Below are 19,185 nucleotides of genomic sequence, written 5' to 3' on the forward strand. Positions count from 1 at the left end.
GGGGGGGGTTCCATCGGAATGTGGAGTTCCAGTACCCAGTTCTGGCCCTTGTCTTTCCTCTCTAGCTATTCTATCATCTTGTTAACTTTATCACCAAGCTCACATATACCCCTTTGCGTGGCTATGTGATTGAGCAGGCAGCCTCTGTCTCGACATCCCTCAGCTCTCACTGTTTCAGTCGCAGTCTATGCTTGAGCTCCGACTCTAGTCCCATGCCCTTCCCCAGTTGCTTATCTATATCAGTTATGTCTTGCTCTAACTTATGACAGTGGGAACGTTGCTCTTTTCTCCCCCACCCCCCCCCAAACCACTGCCTGTTCGTATCCCGCGCCACCATTTTATATGCTTCCCATAGCTTACTATGGGAGTCCACTGATCCTGTATTTTCAGCAAAGTATTGCTGCGTTCGTTCCCAGAATCCGTCTTGGAACCGTAACGGGAGAGTGTATTCCTGAGCGGGACCCTGCAGTGGCACCCCAATTGGGGAGTGGTCAGATATGCTTCTCGCCCTGTGATGCCCCCCATGAAATTACCCCGCGTACATAGTCTGGGTTAAAATATAGTCTAAGCTGGAGCTACTGCCATGGTCCGCCAATATGTGTGTGTGTTCATGTCCCCACCTGATATTAGGATGCCCTCTGGCATATCCAGTAGAATGGTACTGATACCAGGAAAGCTCTCCGCTTGAAGACTAGTGGGACATAGGTGGAGCAGATATTGAGAACCCGGCCCTCCCACGTCCCAGTGATCGCCACATATCTCCCAGCTGGGTCTTGCCACGTGCGATGCAGTAGAAAGGTTCTGAGAAGGACTGCCACCCCCTAGAACATGTTGTGTATCCTACATGGGCCATGTCTGGAAAGTGCCTACGAATGTATGGCAGGACCATAGTACGTTTGATTTTATCTCCCAGGCTGTGACGTTCCAAGTCATAATCTGCAGGGACTTTTTAGTTTGCATTGTTGTGGCAATTGTGGTGTTTTGCATTTTCCCCAACTCCTCCCTTGTGTCCCCTTCCTCCCAACCCCGTTGCCATAGGTTTGGATCTTACATGTATTAAGTAGCGATGGCTCCGAAGCTAAAATATAAACAACATGCAAACAATATAATATACTATCACAAGAGTGAACACTCCCTCTGAACTCCACCCCCTCCCTCCCCCTTCCCCCTACCCTGCTACCCTACACCGTAGGCCTGAAACTACCCACATCCCCAATTTGCAGAGCGTCTGTCACCCAAACAAACTGTTTCTAAACGTTTAGGTCAGCTGGTGCCGCTTCTTGTTAAACCTCCGTAGCTCCCTCGTAGTCCCCCGCCTCCCCTCAGGTTATTCCTCTTTCAGGGCCCAGCCCACCATTGTTGCATGTAGGGTCTTCGGCACTTATGAAACCTTCGAGTATGGAGAAGTTAATCTCACGGTTCGTAGTTCGTCCCACAGTTCGTAGTTCGTCCCAGCCCAGTGTCAGTTAGGGCCTTTTCTTCTTTGTGGTTGACTTCCCTTTGTCCCGGAGCAGCGGAAGGCAATTGCTTTTTAACCTCTCCTGCCCAACTTCTATATATAAGGATTCTACATTTGTCTGCTCAGATAGTAATAATTTATCCTAGAATTTCAATGAGCAAATAGTAGCAAATATTGAGCATGATTCCAACCCAGATTCCGTCCTTATTGCCTGGGCTGTAGCACATTATTTAAGGTGAGCAAATTCTTTAACCATGGACACTCTTTATTAGTCCATCCACAATACCTGCTCAGACTCAGAACCTCTGCGAAAATTGTGGGACAACCACAGCTTTAAATGTGTACACATCTGGGTGAAGTGATGGAACCTTATGGTAACATTATTTTTTATTTTCCAATCCAGCGGTGGTTGAGGCGGTTTTATGCCTCAGCGTATCAGTGTGCACACTCCAGGAGAGGGATATAGTGTAAATCATCAGCAAAATCCTTGAATTCTGTAACCTCTCTACTGGAGTACTCCCAATTGCCCATCCCTTCCCTGCTTTCTTTTTGCTGTATGGCATCATTTTAGTCTTATCAAAATGCATTACTAGGTCATTAATTCCGCAATACCTCATACATTCCTCTGATTTTCTTTTAAGGCCGATTAGAGTGCTATGTAAAATTATCAATTCATCTGCATAAAGGAGACCGAATGTGAGCGCCTCCCGCTTTTGGTGAAAACAGCTGTGTAGACTGTAGGATTTTGGGTAGATTGACTGCATATAGCACAAACAGTGTGGGAGCCATCACACATCCCTGGCACATTCTCCATATTGTTCTTGAGAGGCTTTCCCCTTTATCCACTATTATCATGGCCCAGTTATTAGTATGGGTTCTCGCAAGATTCTCAGTGGACCTTCTGGGATTTTAAGATTTTTATAAAATTTGTCCACAAGTTTTCATGGTTAACTAGGTTGAACGCTCATCTGAAGTCAACAAAACAAGCATACAGGGCTCCCCCCACTTCAAACGTCTTGCGAGTAATTGCCCAGAGACTAAGGCAATGGCCAATAGTAGAATGTCCTTTAAAGCTCTCTGTTCTATTGGGATTTAGCTCCCCTCGCCAATCCATAGTTTGAGACTGTTCAGTAATATTTTCCCATATATCTTGGCCCCGGGTCCCTGAGGCTAATTAGCCTTTTTTTTGTCTGGGCCGTAGGTTCACCCTTTTAATGTATAGACTTCTTAGAAGTATTAGACTTCTTCTAACAGATCATATTGGATTAAATTATATTTGTAGTCCTTCTGATTTATGTATACATTTATTATTACCATGCTCCCTACAGAACGGTCATAATTAAACAGATCTATATTATCTTATGCTGCCACTCACTTTTTGTTTGTTCCGGAGACCCTCCCTTTGCAATACATGTTGAAACCAATAAGACAAATTCTTCTGAATTTCGCCCAGAAACACTTGGCAATGCTTCTGAATAGATCTTAGTAAAACCCGGGAAGAACCGTTCCCCCCCCCACCCCATAATCCAGTTCTCCTGAAAGCTTAAAATCTTGTGTTCTGCAACGATTGTTTCAAATTGATCAAACTACAAAATACGTCCTAGCCCATAAACATTCCATACCGGTACCAAAAGTCTGTCGGGAGAGGAAGTATCCAAATCGACATAATTGAAACCAGTATATTCACGCCAGATTGACTCATCTGGATTGATTCGATCAAATATATTATAACTATCCTCTGCTATAGTCATATATGTATTATCTCTTTGTTCTATTTGGTCCATTGGCCTTACAGTGTTTTAGGACCAGATTTACTTGTCTAACATCAAGCCCTGCATGACAATTTGAAAAGGGCCCTACTTACATGGTTTTTGCTTAAGGGGGTGATATAAATGTTATGCCTTTGCAGCCTCTATAGCTTTCTTTATGGGTTTAGAGAAGAATGGAGCCACTGTTGTTTCGTTTGAGGATCCTCCGAAATCTCACTTGTTTCAGATCACTAGAGGTTTTATTTTTTAGGCTTGCACACATATGGAAGACCCAAGTAACTTTACTCTGTTTAGCAGCCTTATCATACTAACCCTCTTCCCTTGTTTAATACATATCAAAATAAATTACTAATGGCTCTTCACTTGGTTGCAGGCTTACAGCATGACTAGGGTTATTAATTTTGACAATGTTGGTTCTGATAACCTGATCTGCCATCTTTGACCTTTCTGATATGCTCCCCTAGTCCACTTTGTATGGGCGGAAGGTCTTATTAATGTGTGTTTGCTCATACCTTTATTTATAAATCTATCACTATCCAATTGCTCATCGGCACCAATTGGAGCTCTGTTAGCCCTGGGACCTGAATTGTCCCCTGATTTACCTATTGAATATGCTTTTTGGAGTTCCTTATTAGGGTTTAGTCTGCAAGAGCATGCGCTAGCACAAAGACACTCTGTAAGTAACAGTAAGTAATTTTATTCATCTTCGATTACTTAAAATCATTACATGTAAACATTTAAAATCAGTTCCCTGTTTACTGTACTAAGATGTTAAATTACATAAAATAAAACTATCTGTAATATTTTAGGAGATTGTAGCAGCATTGATGAGCAGCTTTACTGTTTCTTGTGAGAATGTCATTGTAAACTCTGGCTCTGCTATTCAAGGGCCCTTTTTGTTTTTGCACTTGGCCGTCAAGGGGCATTAGGAAACAGGGACCAGTCCATATATTACAATTTATGAAATCTCTTAGGATTGGACCATTGTTGCCTTGCTGGCATAATGCTGAAAAGCATTGCATATTGCCATCGAGGGACAGCAGATTCATATATTTTTTCTGGGAGGTGATAGTAATTACATAAAATAAAGTAATAAGGTCTGTAAGATTTGAAGAGCTTATAATAGCGTTAATGTAAAGACTTTCAAATTCCTTGTGATAAAAAACATTGTAAACTCTAGCTTGACTGTTCATGGACCCTTATTGCGCCAGAACTTGTCCGCCTGGGTACTTTTGAGACACTCTGTATCTAAATAGGGCTTGGAGCCCGCCTGTTACTTACCGTTAGTCCGCTTCAGCGTCACTCTTCTTTTCAGGCATGTTCATTGGCAGTACAGCCGAAACTTCACTTCCGATGCTTGCTGTGGAGCAGAGACCAAGCACAGATTAATTCAACTTGATTTGTGCCCATCTGCTGCTCCCGACGTGATTGAGGTACTTTTTCTTGCCCCCTCCAACTCTCCCTCTCTCCACATGTGCTTGAATGAGTTTCAAACAGCACTACCCCCACTCCAAGTTCTTGCTTCTCCCGTCCCCCAATCAGCCTCCTCTCGCTGTTTCTTACGCCCCCAAATTTGGAATTGATCATTTTGTCATGTAGCTTTATCTTGAGTCACACAAAAAACGAACCCTCCTCGAACACAACATTGTGCGTGAATATGGGAGCCTTTCTTTCCTAAAACCTATCATCTCGTGTATTGCCTTAAAAAAAGAAACCTTGAACTATACCAGGTGTCTCCAACCTTTTGCGTAATGAGAACGATTGATGTTCAATGAAAATTGTCCTGAGCTTCTAATAGTATTGGTGTTGTAATAGTGTGACATCAGGGCATAATTATATTTGTGGCCACCGTACGCAAGATTATAAGCAGTGATCACCTTAGTTTAGAGTTGCCAGCTGTAATGTAATAAGGCTTTGTAATTTTTTTATGTCTCTACTTTGGTAATCCATTAGATCCATTGCTGTAGTGCCATTACTATCAAGGTAATAATATTAGTGTTACATCTCCCCAATGCTGCATGATTGATCTGTCAAATATTGGCTTTAAATATATTTAGGAAAATCAACTATTCCCTTCCAAATATCCGCTAATGAGTTCTGAAAATACATACATATCTGGCTCAAATACATGCTTTTCAATTTTGGTGTACATATATCAATTCAACCAAGCAGAGCTTCTAATTTAGTTGGCTGGGCTGCACACAAGAGCTACTTCTAGGTAGCTGGAGAGATACAATTGGTTCACAAGCTAGTCGTTGGAGAAGCCTGCACTATACTGTCTCACTGTGAGCAGGACATGGTAAAGTTGATATCGAGAAGTTCTTTTGAATTTCTTTGAGCAAACAGCTTTTCTGTTTTTCGTAATATATACAAATGTGTGATTTAATTGTTTTATTTGTCATACACGGGTGATGTGTCGGGATTAGAGGATGTTGAGCCATCGCCTCCCTCTCCTAACTGCTCTCCTTTTTTCACTTGTATGCCTGCGTGAAAGAAAGTGATATGAGAGAAATAAGCGAGGCACCTTTTTAGGTCGAGCCTGGACAGCACATGCATGGGCGTCCGCAGACATTTTTCCAGTGGGGGGCAAAATGTTAACGTCATCACCATCCTCTGACATGATGTGTGCCAAGTGGGGCACAAGAAACAATGCGGCGCAGAACTGGGATAGACTCAATTAAATGCGAGGAATCCAGGACATGTGACTGACCCTGCCACAGGCCAACAAACACCGTCTGTAGGGAAAACGCTAAACTTTCTGACAAGGTGCTTTATCTCGGTCTGCTACGTGTGCAGACTTCCGGGTCCTCGATCCGACACCAATCAAGGCTGATTTCGATTTTTATCAGCCTATGATTAAAGCACCAGATTAAATATACTGTATGCTCAGTGTATGGTAGGGATTATTTGTAGCACACATATTTACCAAGATTGGCTTCTTGGTGCTAGAATTCATGATAACTTTTATCCAAAGTTAAAGCACAACGTCAAAGTTAATAATAAATAATGCAGCAATCACACATGCTAGTGATTCGCCAATGGGTGCTCCCTTTACTAGAATTCCCCAGGCATTGCTAAATTTTACACACATTCAATTAATTTATACACAATAAAATGTATAGGTCCAAATGTTAGCTATATTTTTTAAAAGAAACATAGAGTCCCTCTACGTGTAGTCCATGTCAAACTGACAATGTGCGCACGTTTAGGGATACAATAATGGCCAGCTCCCTTATGCGGAAGCCCGGCACCGTAAATGTGTGGCACCTGCGGCACCCGCAGTGGCGGCACATCACAGGTCCAGGGATGCTGAGTCTTACACAGTGGTCGAAGTGGGGGGAAAAAAAGTAGGGGAACAGTGGGCGGAGAATCAGAGGGCGGGAATAACCCAAGGATTGGATCTGTGGGTGGAGCCAGAGGTGTGGCCAGAATGTGCAGACATTCCAATTTTTAGTATTTGTTTGGCATTTCACTGCCCAGTGTAATCAACCAATGAATGCGCATGAATATTTAAGGTTATAATAAGTTATTGACATTAAAATATATTCACAAAGTGGGATATGCTTTTAATCACAGAATGTACCAAATACGATAAAATGTGAAAACGCACGCCATTTGTCTTAGAGCCATGGAGTTTCTGTCATCAGCACTACTCTCTTTTTCCACAACAGCAGTTCAAACATGAATGGCAAATTATCCTAGTTTGCAAATGTTTTCTCTAAAATGATGGCTCGGCCATATTTGCCTTATAATGCAAGATCTGCTGCATGATCTGACCATTTAAACTAATTAATTGTTTGTAGCTCAAACATATCAAAAGTTAATATAAAATGTCACTTGTGTTGCTGCGGAGTGGATGGCCTGTTGTAAAGGTTGACTGGTCACCTTTCTCACTGCTACGTTTGTATGTTACACTGGTACTAATAAGGCAAAATCTTTCCAGAGACTGTTAACATGTGTACACACGTCAAAATAATAAAATATCTGAAAATATACTGCATTACGATGCAGCCTTTTTTTTAATGCATCATTTAGTCAACACTACGGCATAATGTTGTCATTCTTTGCTGCATAATAGATTCCAATGGCCCCACAGCAGGCAGTACATGTTAAAAGTGTTTGTGAATGAAGCAGGGAGACTGTGAAGTTTAAGATCTTAGTTTGGTGTGTGTGCAAATCCTGCATTGACAATCCCTGGTGAGTTGCAGCTACTACTGCTGAAACAAGGCCAATGGAGGTACCTATGGGTGAGGCAGACTGGCCTCAAAGGCAGGGCCAGCCATAGCACTGGTAGTGTCCTGTGCATTAATGTTTGTTAGTGCCCCCTAATGACCACCTCTGCCATGGATTCCCTCACTACCACCCTTTAACTTTGCCCCCCAAGTTTCCATAACCACTCTCTCTCAGATGCATTTAATTTGATTTACAGCACCACTCATACCATTGTAGGGTGTCAGAGCACTTTACATCAAACACATTACACAGAGACAATCAATATGTGTGTAAATCATTGTATAGAAAATGTTACATAAGACTAAGGACTACAAGGTGTAGGAGTCACATGAAAACCATACTAGTAGCCTGTATAGTTTTATAGTGATTGGTCTGGAGAAACACAATACTCAGAATTTAAAACTTAATACCATGGTTGGGGGTTCTCCTTAATAATCAGAAGTGATTTCTGTCCAAAAGAACACTTTTTGGGACATTAGGATAATCAAAGACTGGGGGGGGGAACATAACACTCTAATTTATACCTTGCAGTTTGTATGCAGCTCTTAGATGACCGTTAATAGCTCACTGTTCTAAGTTAGGATTTTAACTTATAAACTGCAAGTAACTAAAGGATCTCTCTGACAACAGCAGTATCCCACTGACCTATTTACATTATGTGCACTTTGTGATCTGCATAGCGCATGTTCTTTGCAGCCGGTACATTAACCCTCTGAGCTACCTTTTCATGAGTCAAAACTTCCACTAGACAAAATTCTGATCTCTCTCTAGGAAGAACATTAATCACCAGAGTCATCATGACATTTTTATTTTTGTCGAAAATTGCTGGAGGCCAGGAAGGAGGCAGCAAGGGTTTTTAAAACCATAATATACTTGCAAACATGATGCCTCAACCTAAAGTCAGCACCCGGTGCGGTCACACTGGTTGCACCGCCCTAGAGCTGGCCCTTCTCAAGGGTCCTGTGACCTCGGTGACTGTTGTTCTAGGATGTGCTGCTTCATAGGCCTGCCCGCAAGACTGGAGGTGAACTTCAGTATGGATAGTGGTGGACAAGCCTTAAAGGTTAACCTACACTTGTCATGCTAGGGTCCACCTGCTGGTGCGAAGACACCAGGACTTCTAAGGTGTTGCGAAGCCTTCTAAGATCTAGCATGTGATTGTGCTCTCGCAGGAGAGTGGGCTGGTGGGCTGGTTATTAAGGCTGAACCTGATTCCCAGTTCCTAATTCAGCAGCTCTGACCATAGTGCCACATCCTCTCCCCCACTGAACACCGTACTGCCCCACTGAGAAAAACTCCCACTGTCTTCAACTACAACGCAATTGTTGCCCGCTATAAACACCTGGATGCGGCTCAATTTAAATTACGCACTAGACAAGAGCAATATGCGGCCTACAAAAAAAAAAGTAACAACATCCTGGAAAACGCAAACACTTATACGGAATTCAAATTTTAGCAAACCATGGAAAAAGTAAGCAGGAACAACATGGTTACCTTAATATTTTTACACTCACTATTCAGAAATCAGTGAGTGCTTTTGCCTGAAAAGTTAAGGACACAACTACAGGGCCCTGAATTCACCCATTTCAATGGCCATTGCTTATATCCTTACAAAACGTAAGCAGTATGGTAAAAAGACCACATCCCTGGACGCAGAGCCGCAGCACACATTCTGTTTTCCAATCCACACATTGCAGTACCTCCAGGATTGGTGCACTAGTTCCAAGTCCAGGGAAAGCAAAGACAAGAAAACAACAAGCATTTACAATGCAATAGGTCTCGCATTAGGAAAGTTTGAGCTATTGGTCTTGTAAATGACAATTTTTTTATTTATGTGTTGGTTTTGAAAATAGCGAAATTAATAGCTTTGTCATTTACAATCCCAATACTTTTATCTTTTGCAAATTTGACACCTATAGCATTTGTAATGCAACATGTTTTGTATTTACGCGACTTAGATGTATTGATATTACAAATAACAATGGCTTTTAATTTTTTTAAATAATTATTACTTAAATAAAAGTTATTGTAATTTATAATGGCAATAGCTTAAACTTTTGTAAATAACTTTTGTGAAGATTATGTGAAGATAGCAGCAGATCAGCGCAGGAGAAGAGAACAGGGAGTTAAAGAAGGAAGCGGGTGAAAGAGAGCAGCAGATCAGCACGGGAGAAAAGAACAGGGAGTTAAAGAAGGAGGCGGATGGCAGAGGGCAGCAGATCAGCATGGGAGAAAAGAACATGGAGTTAAAGAAGGAGGCGGGTGGAAGAGAACAGCAGATCGGCACAGGAGAAGAGAACAGGGAGTTAGAGAAAGAGACGGGTGGAAGAGAACAGCAGATTAGGACAGAGAAGAGAACAGGGAGTTAAAGAAGGAGGTGGGATGGAAGAGAGCAGCAGATCAGCACAGGAGAAGAGAACAGGGAGTTAAAGAAGGAGGCGGGTGGAAGAAACCAGCAGATAGGCACAGGGGAAGAGAAGAGAACAGGGAGCTAGAGAGGGAGGCGGTGGAAGAGAGCAGATCAGTACGGGAGAATAGAAGCGAACAGGGAATTAGAGAAGGAGGTGGGTGGAAGAGAGCAGCAGCTCAGCACAGCAAAAGAGAACAGGGAGTTAAAGAAGGAGGCGGTGGAAGAGAGCAGCAGTTCAGCACAGGAGAAGAGAACAGGGAGTTAAAGAAGGAGGCGGGTGGAAGAGAGCTGCAGATCAGCACAGGAGAAGAGAACAGGGAGTTAAAGAAGGAGGTGGGGTGGAAGAGAGAAGCAGATCACCACAGCAAAAGAGGACAGGAAGTTAATGAAGGAGGTGGGGTGGAAGAGAGCAGCAGATTAGCACAGGAAAAGAGAAGAAAACAGGGAGTTAGAGAAGGAGGTACGGTGGAAGAGAGCAGCATATCAGTACGAGAGAAGAGAAGAGAACAGGGAGTTAGAGAAGGAGGTGGGTGGAAGAGAGGAACAGATCAGCACAGCAGAAGAGAACAGGGAGTTAAAGAAGGAGGCGGGGTGGGAGAGAGCAACAGATAAGCACATGAGAAGAGAAGAGAACAGAGAGTTCGAGAAGGAGGTGAGGTGGAAGAGAGCAGCAGATTAGCACAGCAGAAGAGAACAGGGAGTTAAAGAAGGAGGTGGGGTGGAAGAGACCAGCAGAACAGCACAGGAGAATAGAACAGGGAGGTAGGGAAGGAGGTGGGGTGGAAGAGAACAGCAGATCAGCACGAGAGAAGAGAACAGGGAGTTAAAGAAGGAGGTGGGTGGATGAGTGCAGCAGATCAGTACAGGAGAAGAGAATAGGGAGTTAGAGAAGAAGGCTGGGTGGAAGAGAACAGCATATCGGCACAGGAGAAGAGAACCGGGAGTTACAGAAGGAGGTGGTGGAAAAGAATGGCAGATCAGTACAGGAGAAGAGAACAGGGAGTTAGAGAAGGAGGCGGGGTGTAAGAGAACAGCAGGCCAGCACAGGAGAAGAGAACAGGGAGTTGGAGAAGGAGGCGGGGTGAAATAGAACAGCAGATTAGCACAGGAGAAGAGAAGTGAACAGGGAGTTAAAGAAGGAGTTGGGGTGGACGAGAGCAGCAGATCAGCACAGGAGAAGATAACAGGGAGTTAAAGAAGAAGGAGGCGGTGGAAGAGAACCGCAGTTCAGCCTAGGAGAAGAGAAGAGACCAGGGTGTTAAAGAAGGAGGTGGGGTGGATGCGAGCAGCAGATCAGCACAGGAGAAGAGACCAGGGAGTTAAAGAAGGAGGCGGGTGGTAGAGAACAGCAGATCAGCACAGGAGAAGAGAAGAGAACAGGGATTTAGAGAAGGAGGCAGAGTGTAAAAGAGCAGCAGATCAGCACGGGAAAAGAGAAGAGGACAGGGAGATAGAGAAGGAGGTGAGTGGAAGAGAGGAGCAGATCAGCACAGCAGAAGAGAACAGGGAGTTAGAGAAGGAGGCGGGGTGAAAGAGAACAGCAGATCAGCACAGGAGAAGATAACCGGGAGTTAGAGAAGGGGGCGGGTGGAAGGGAGCAGCAGATCAGCACAGGAGAAGATGACAGGGAGTTAAAGAAGGAGGCGGGGTGGAAGAGAGCAGCAGATTAGCACAGCAGAAAAGAACAGGGAGTTAGAGAAGGAGGCGAGGTAGAAGAGAGCAGCAGATCAGCAGAAGAGAACTGGGAGTTAAAGAAGGAGGCGGGTGGAAAAGAACAGCAGATCAGCAGAGGGTGAAAAGAAGAGAACAAGGAGTTAGAGAAGGAGGTGGGTGGAAGAGAGCAGCAGATCAGCACAGCAGAAGAGAACAGGGAGTTAAAGAAGGAGGTGGGGTTGAAGAGAGCAGCAGTACAGCACGGGAGAAGAGAACAGGGAGGTAGAGAAGGAGTTGGGGTGGACGATAGCAGCAGATCAGCTCTGGAGAAGAGAAGTGAACAGGGAGTTAGAGGAGGTGGGTGGAAGAGAGCAGCATAACAGCACAGCAGAAGAGAACATGGAGTTAAAGAAGGAGGCGGGTGGAAGAGAGCAGCAGATCAGCACAGGAGAAGAGAACAGGGAGTTAGACAAGGAGGCGGGGTGAAATTGAACAGCAGATCAGCAGAGGAGAAGAGAACAGGGAGTTAAAGAAGGAGTTGGGGCGGACGAGAGCAGCAGATCAGCCAAGGAGAAGATAACAGGGAGTTAGAGAAAGAGGCTAGTGGAAGAGAACAGCAGATTAGCGCAGGAGAAGAAAACAGGGAGTTAAAGAAGGAGGCGGGTTGGAAGAGAGCAGCAGATCAGCACAGGAGAAGAGAAGAGAATAGGGAGTTAGAGAAGTAGGCAGGGTGTAAGAGAGCAGCAGATCAGCATAGATGAAGAGAACATGGATATAAAAAAGGAGGTGGGGTGGAAGATAGCAGCAGTACAGCACAGGAGAAGAGAACAGGGAGTTAAGGAAGGAGGCGGGGTGAAAGAGAACAGCAGATCAGCACAGGAGAAGAGAAGTGAACAGGGAGTTTAAGAAGGAGTTGGGGTGGACAAGAGCAACAGATCAGCACAGGAGTAGATAACAGGGAGTTAGAGAAGGGGGTGGGTGGAAGAGAGCAGCAGATCAGCACAGGAGAACAGAACAGGGAGTTAAAGAAGGAGGCGGGTGGAAGAGAACAGCAGTTCAGCACAGGAGAAGAGAACAGGGAGTTAAGGAAGGAAGCGATTGGAAGAGAACAACATATTAGCACAGGAGAAGAGAACAGGGAGTTAGAGAAGGAGACGGGGTGAAGGAGAACAGCAGATCAGCACAGGAGAACAGAAGTGAACAGGGAGTTAAAAAAGGAGTTGGGGTGGACGAGAGCAGCAGATCAGCACAGGAGAAGATAACAGGGAGTTAAAGAAGGAGGCGGGTGGAAGAGAACAGCAGTTCAGCACAAGAGAAGAGAAGAGACCAGGGAGTTAAAGAAGGAGGTGGGGTGGATGAAAGCAGCAGATCAGCACAGGAGAAGATACCAGGGAGTTAAAGAAGGACGCGGGTGGAAGAGAGCAGCAGATAGGCACAGGAGAAGAGAACAGGGAGTTAAAGAAGGAGGCAGCGTGGAAGAGAGCAGCAGATCAGCAAAAGAGAACAGGGAGTTAAAGAAGCAGGCGGTGGAAGAGAACAGCAGATCAGCACAGGAGAAGAGAAGATAACAGGGAGTTAGAGAAGGAGGTGGGAGGGTGAGAGGGTCTGTGAGGGTGAGAGGGTGTGTGAGGGTGAGGGGGTGTGAGGGTGAGGGGGTGTGAGGGTGAGAGGGTGGGTGAGAGGGTGAGGGTGTGTGTGAGGGTGAGGGGGTGTGAGGGTGAGGGGATGTGGGGGTGAGGGGGTGTGTGAGGGTGAGGGGGTTTGTGAGGGTAAAGGGGTGGGTGAGAGGGTGTGTGAGGGTGAGTGAGGGTGAAAGGGTGGGTGAGGGTGAAAGGGTGGGTGAGGATGAGAGGGTGGGTGAGCGTGGGTGAGGGGGTGTGTGTGGGGGTGTGAGGGTGTGAGGGAGGGTGAGGGAATGTGAGGGTGAGGGGGTGTGAGGGTGAGAGGGGGTGTGAGGATGAGGGGGGGTGAGGGTGTGTGAGAGTTAGGGGGTGTGAGGGTGAGGCGGTGTCTGAGGGTGAGTGGGTGAGGGGGGTGTGGGGTGTGAGGGTGAGTGAGGGTTGTGAGGGAGGTGAGGTTGTGAGAGGGTGTGTTAGGGTGAGGGGGTGTGAGGGTGGGTGAGGGAGGGTGAGGGGGTGCGAGGATGTGGGGGGGGTGTGTGTGGGGGTGTGAGGGGGTGTGAGGGGGTGTGGGGGTGTGAGGGAGTGGGAGGGTGAGCGGATGTGAGGGTGAGGGGGTGTGAGGGTGTGAGGGAGGGTGAGGGGTTGTGAGGGGGTATGAGGGGGACGATGAGGGAGTGTGAGGGTGAGGGGGTGTGTGAGGGTGAGGGGGTAAGTGAGGGTGAGAGGGTGGATGAGGGTTAGGGGGTGAGGGGGTGTGTGAGGGTGAGAGGGGATGTGAGGGTGAGAGTGTGTGTGAGGGTGAGAGTGTGTGTGAGGGTGAGTGAGGGTGTGTGAGGGGTGTGAGGGTTGTGGGGGTGTGAGGGTGAGGGGGTGTGAGGTTGAGGGGGTGTGAGGGTGGGGTGTGTGAGGGTTGTGAGGGTGTGTGGGTGAGGGGGTGTGAGGGTGCTGAAGGGACGTGAAATAGCGTGTCCCATCAGTAATGTACTGGAAGGTGAAATAACGTGTTCTGCGAGTGCTGAAGGGGAAGAGGTTGGTGAAATAACGGGTTGATGTATTCTGAAGGGGTCGAGTACAGTGAAATGATGCGTCCAATGTGCACAGAGGAGACGAGTACGGTGAAAAACTGAGCCATTGCTGGGACTTTTCTGGTAAATTACCTGATGAGAACCCAGGCCAGTATAATGCTGTCTGCTGCGCGCAGGTCTGTGCAGTCATGGCTTATTCGACAGTGGTGCGGGCGAAAGCATTTAACGGCTCGTAACTCTAAAAAAAAAAAAGCTCTCGCCATTGCTGTGGCGGGGAGGGAGGGAGGCGGGGGAGCTGCAGCCTTTGAAGACTGATGCCTAGGGCTAGGCACAGACAAATGGTGGTGCGGGATATGCACGAGGGGGGGGGCGGGGGAGCGGTAGCCTTTGAAGTCTGATGTCTTGATGCTCAAAGGGTGTGTGTGACGTGGCTGGCGTGCAAATGGCAAGCGCGTGGATGCGAGACAGCTCGGGGAGCAAATGGCAAGCGTGTGCACGGGCACATGCACTGTGTGTAATCCGCCTGCAAAGCCCCTTGATCAGCTTTCCTGATCCACCTCTATATGTCTCGAGCTGCAATGCGCTTGCGCCTTGGCAGGTCGAGACCTAAAAATAGCGCTTCACTGGCAAACTCTGTAAAAGTGGCGCTAATGTGTTCAGTGTGAATAAAATCAGTTTGGCCAGTGTGTTACCACTCTGTCTTACTTTATTTAGTTATTTATCTATTTTTCATATTTTTAGCCTTTTATTCCCAATGCTGCACTTTGGAATTAAAATGTCAGAAAAAGACGGCATTTCCAGCAAAAGCGTCTTTCTTTTTTGGATCCATTTCACAGGGAAGCAAATAAAAGAAAGGAGAGGAAAGAGAGTGAGAACCCCGTCTTGAAGTCACAGTTTTCATGGGCATCCGCAGGGGGGGCAAGGAGGGTCGCTCCAGGGGGGGGGCAAGCGCCCCTCCTTGCCCCCCCCTGCGGACGCCCATGAGCACATGCGCTGCTCTGCGAGGCATGCTGTATTCAGGTAGGGACTTGAAGGTCCGCCCACTCTCTGCCCATATTTTTCAATGGCTTGTGTCATTGTCCACTTGTAAACTGTGGCTGTTCACTGGTCAATAGGCTTAGTAGTCCCTCCTTAGTACCGCCTTGTCTCATTTTGTAACCTCCCATGAGCACCCCCCCCCCTCCCGATACATGTGTTGTTACTCGGTAGGCTTTAATTACAGCCTCCGACCACTAATAGCTTAGTCCTGCCTGCTATTGCAGACAAGACAAGCTCTCTCCTAAAGCTTTTTTTTTTTAAAAAAAGTATAGCATGGGCACCGATCGCATTTGCAATGTAATAGGTCTCGCATTTGCGAGAGTTTAAGCTATTGGCGTTGTAAATGACAATTCCTTTTATTTATGTTTTACAAACAACACATAAATAAAAAGGCATTGTCATTTACAATGACAATAGTTCAAACTCTCGTAAATGCAACCCCTATTGCATGGCAAATTCTTGTTTCTCTTTTTTAAGAGGATGTAAGCTGAAATAATGTGCTAACAGAAATCACGTGGCTTTATCTTGAGTCACTCTAAAAACAAACCTGCAGCACACAATATTGTGCGTAAATATGGGCGCCTTTCTGAACAGTATCTTCTGATGTACTGCATGAAGAAAATAAACATTGCGCACTATATTGTCTCACAATGAGCAGAACATGCTTTAATGTTGGTATTGAAAAGTTATTTTAAAGTTTCTATGAGCGAACAGCTTTAGTGTTTTTTGTTTAATCTGCCAGTATTTTTGTGACTGAAAACTAAATGTTTTGAAGTCCATAATACTTTGCAGCCTGGCCGCAGAGGTGTTTTTCAATTATTGTTATTGCGGTGGACGGCTGAATAGATTCATCTCCAACAAGTTACCGACTAGACCCTTCCTCCAGAACCACTGACCCACCAGAATGTCGTACATCTCTGTGACGTTGGAGGTTTGATGAAGGCTGTCGTGCATACAGCGTATGTTCATCTGATATCACTCTGGTCCGCAATCGACTGCAAACTAAAATATTGCAGCAAAGCCTTTTTACTCTTGCCAATCTTATAAAGTGTATCATGGGTCAAATAGTGAATCACAGTGTTAAAAAAGTAAGCATCTTCCTAAATTTGCAGCATTTGAAAGATATTTAAAGTATCTGTTTCACAAGAGTGAAAAACGATCTCCAGATAGAGACCAAATATGGGATCCTGCTTGGGATACTAATCATTTAATGAGGGATGTAGATGGTTTGGAGAAACAATACTTCACCTGAAGAGCCATTCAAATGTTTACAAGATGTGTTCATCAAGATACTTGGTCGTGCTGTAAAATGGTCAAAGTCGACTGTGAAGGCTAAAAGTGATCTGACCCAGATGCTGTTTTCACAACAAGGCAGGGGTACAGAACTGCCCCTGCCTCTGAAAACCCTATGTTGGAAACCCAATGTGGCCATGTCATGGTGATTAATTCAGAAAGATGAATAAGTTGAGAGACTCTGGAAAATCACAATTCATAAAGAGAGCATACACATTTTGTTTTCCTGCTTTTGCAAATGAAGCTAAAATGTGGAAAATCTTTATTATTAAGGTAAAAGAACTCGTATAGGTTGTCTGTAATTAAACGATGCAGTTATTTCTGAATATGAAAAGCACAAATGAAGCAAATGTTATTATAATTCCGAAGTGTGGTGGAAACAAATATTTTAAAAAGAAATAAATACACTAGGTGGTGACATTTCAGCACGTTATAGTTTATGTGCTCTATACTTTTATCTGTAGAACTGTGTATGCTGATGTAATGGCCATTTCAATTGAGATTAAAAATTTACTAGCTATCGTAATGAAAAGTTTCAGTTCTATTAAGGGAGAGGAGTTGGCCTAACAGCTAGGGCGGTCAATATCGAATCTGGGGAACTGGGTTCGAGTCTCTGCAATGACTGAACATCCTGCGATTCTGGGCAAATCACTTAATCTCCCAGTGCCTAACAAACATGAATGTGTCCTTATGTAATGCAACTTGTGCTATGTAAAGCTCTCTGAATCCCGATTCGGGTCAAGTGCGCGCTATATAAAACTCTGTTAAAAAATTTTTTTTTATAAAAAGGACTGGGAGACGAGGATTATGCCTTCACTTTCTTCTTTATTTTAACAGCAGCCATTTCATCTTTAAACATACAAAACTACAATTCCCATGAACCAGCGGGAATTAGTTGACAACTCGTATTAACAGTCTAACATCCTGCAATCACGTTGAGGCACTCCCTTGAAGATCATAGTCCTGTGAGCCCACAACCTCTTTCGAAGCGCGAATTAACCACAACTCTGCTCTCAAGCGTCCCATTTCCCCGAATCCAATCCTGGGGAGATAATCACTTTCGAACACTTCATGGCAAAACACCAATGACCAAAACAGCACAAGACTATGCAAGCAAGAAGAACAATGAGAGAACAACATGTGAAGTACACAGGTATATTCATTGTTAAAGAATGCACACACAGCTCTATAGCAACACTGTAAACACATCTCCATTCAAATCTGGACGGAAAATCTAATACTTGCCCCAGTATTGGAACTTTCATAGATTCCCATGCTTTGTATCATTCCCTGTCGTCGGAATGGGAGCCTCGGTAGTATCACAACCATAGAAACAAAAGAGTTGTATCCTATCACTCTCTTTGTGTAATAAAGACCAAACTTTTGCCAGGACCAATCAGAGAGCCTCACCCCATAGACCCTTCATGAGAGAGCTTAGTGCCTCAGATTTTTCTACCGCACGTTGTGCTAGAGAGTCTCCACTGAGCTCTGCTCAGTTTTCTCATTCTTACAAGTTATTTCTACAACTTTTCTACTTCAATCAAGACATGTCTGACCAGGAGAAGAAGGCCTTATTCAGGTCCTGTGCCTCTTGTGGGAAAAAATGACTTTTTCTGGAAGATAAGCATGAAAACTGTATATATTGCTTATACCCAGACCACAAGGCCACTGACTGCAAGATTTGTAGAACCTTCTCTACAAAAACGCTTTGGGACAGAGAGGGACGGCTATTGACCTGGCTTCAAAAAATGAAGACTCTGAAGGAGGTGCTTTCATCAGATGAAGAGGATTCGACATCTATGGCTTCCTCTCGCAGATCCAAGAAGAGGGGTAGGTCTCCTCCTTTTTCATCCAAGCCCCATATCAAGGCCCCTCATAAGATCTCTGACAGGTCTGAGAGGGCTAGTCCCATTAAATCTCCTCACAGAAGTGAAAAGGAGAGGCAGGGACAGGCTGCTGGATTGGTTACAGCCACTAAGGACAAAAGGAGGTTGCTATCTCTTCTCCTCCGTCCAAAAAGGAAAAAAAGACTGGTGAAAAATGCTCTACAGTCATTCCAGGGACCGTTCCTGAGAAAAAACAGCGTCCGTCGATGACAAAAACATCAGGTACGTCGACGACGAGTACTTCTTTGAAAATTCCCGCTGTTTCCTTGGCCCCGTCGACGGGATCGTCGTCGGTGGCGGTTTCGACGTCGACGACTTCGTCGTTTAAGGTACCAGGGTCGTCTACGATGACTTCTTCCTCGTCGACGACGATGAAGATCTCCAGTTAGGTGCTGTCGACGGCCTGGTCGTCGACAAAGACTACGTCGACGACAACAACAACGTCTACGCTTATGGTGATGACGACGAGTTCGTCGACGGTGTCCAAGGCTCCGTCGATGAGGTCCACTGTACCGTTGACGATTCCATCGACGATAGTGTCGACGACTACCGCACCGTCGACGACGAATACAGCACCGTCGGCGACGGCTCCGTCGACGAGGTCGTCGACGGGTCAAAAATTGCAATTTCCTATTCAAAAGCTGAAGATTACACCTGAAATTACGTCTCCAAGGCGGGTTTCAACGCTTCCACCTACACTGCTTCTGGATGAGGAAGAGGATGATGGAGACCAATATGGGGATGCCTACAGTCCCTCAGATTTACATGTCAAATTGCAAGAGACTGACATGGAGGAC

The sequence above is a fragment of the Lissotriton vulgaris genome, chromosome 10 (assembly GCF_964263255.1).
Source record: "Lissotriton vulgaris chromosome 10, aLisVul1.2, whole genome shotgun sequence".
Lineage (NCBI taxonomy): Eukaryota > Metazoa > Chordata > Amphibia > Caudata > Salamandridae > Lissotriton > Lissotriton vulgaris.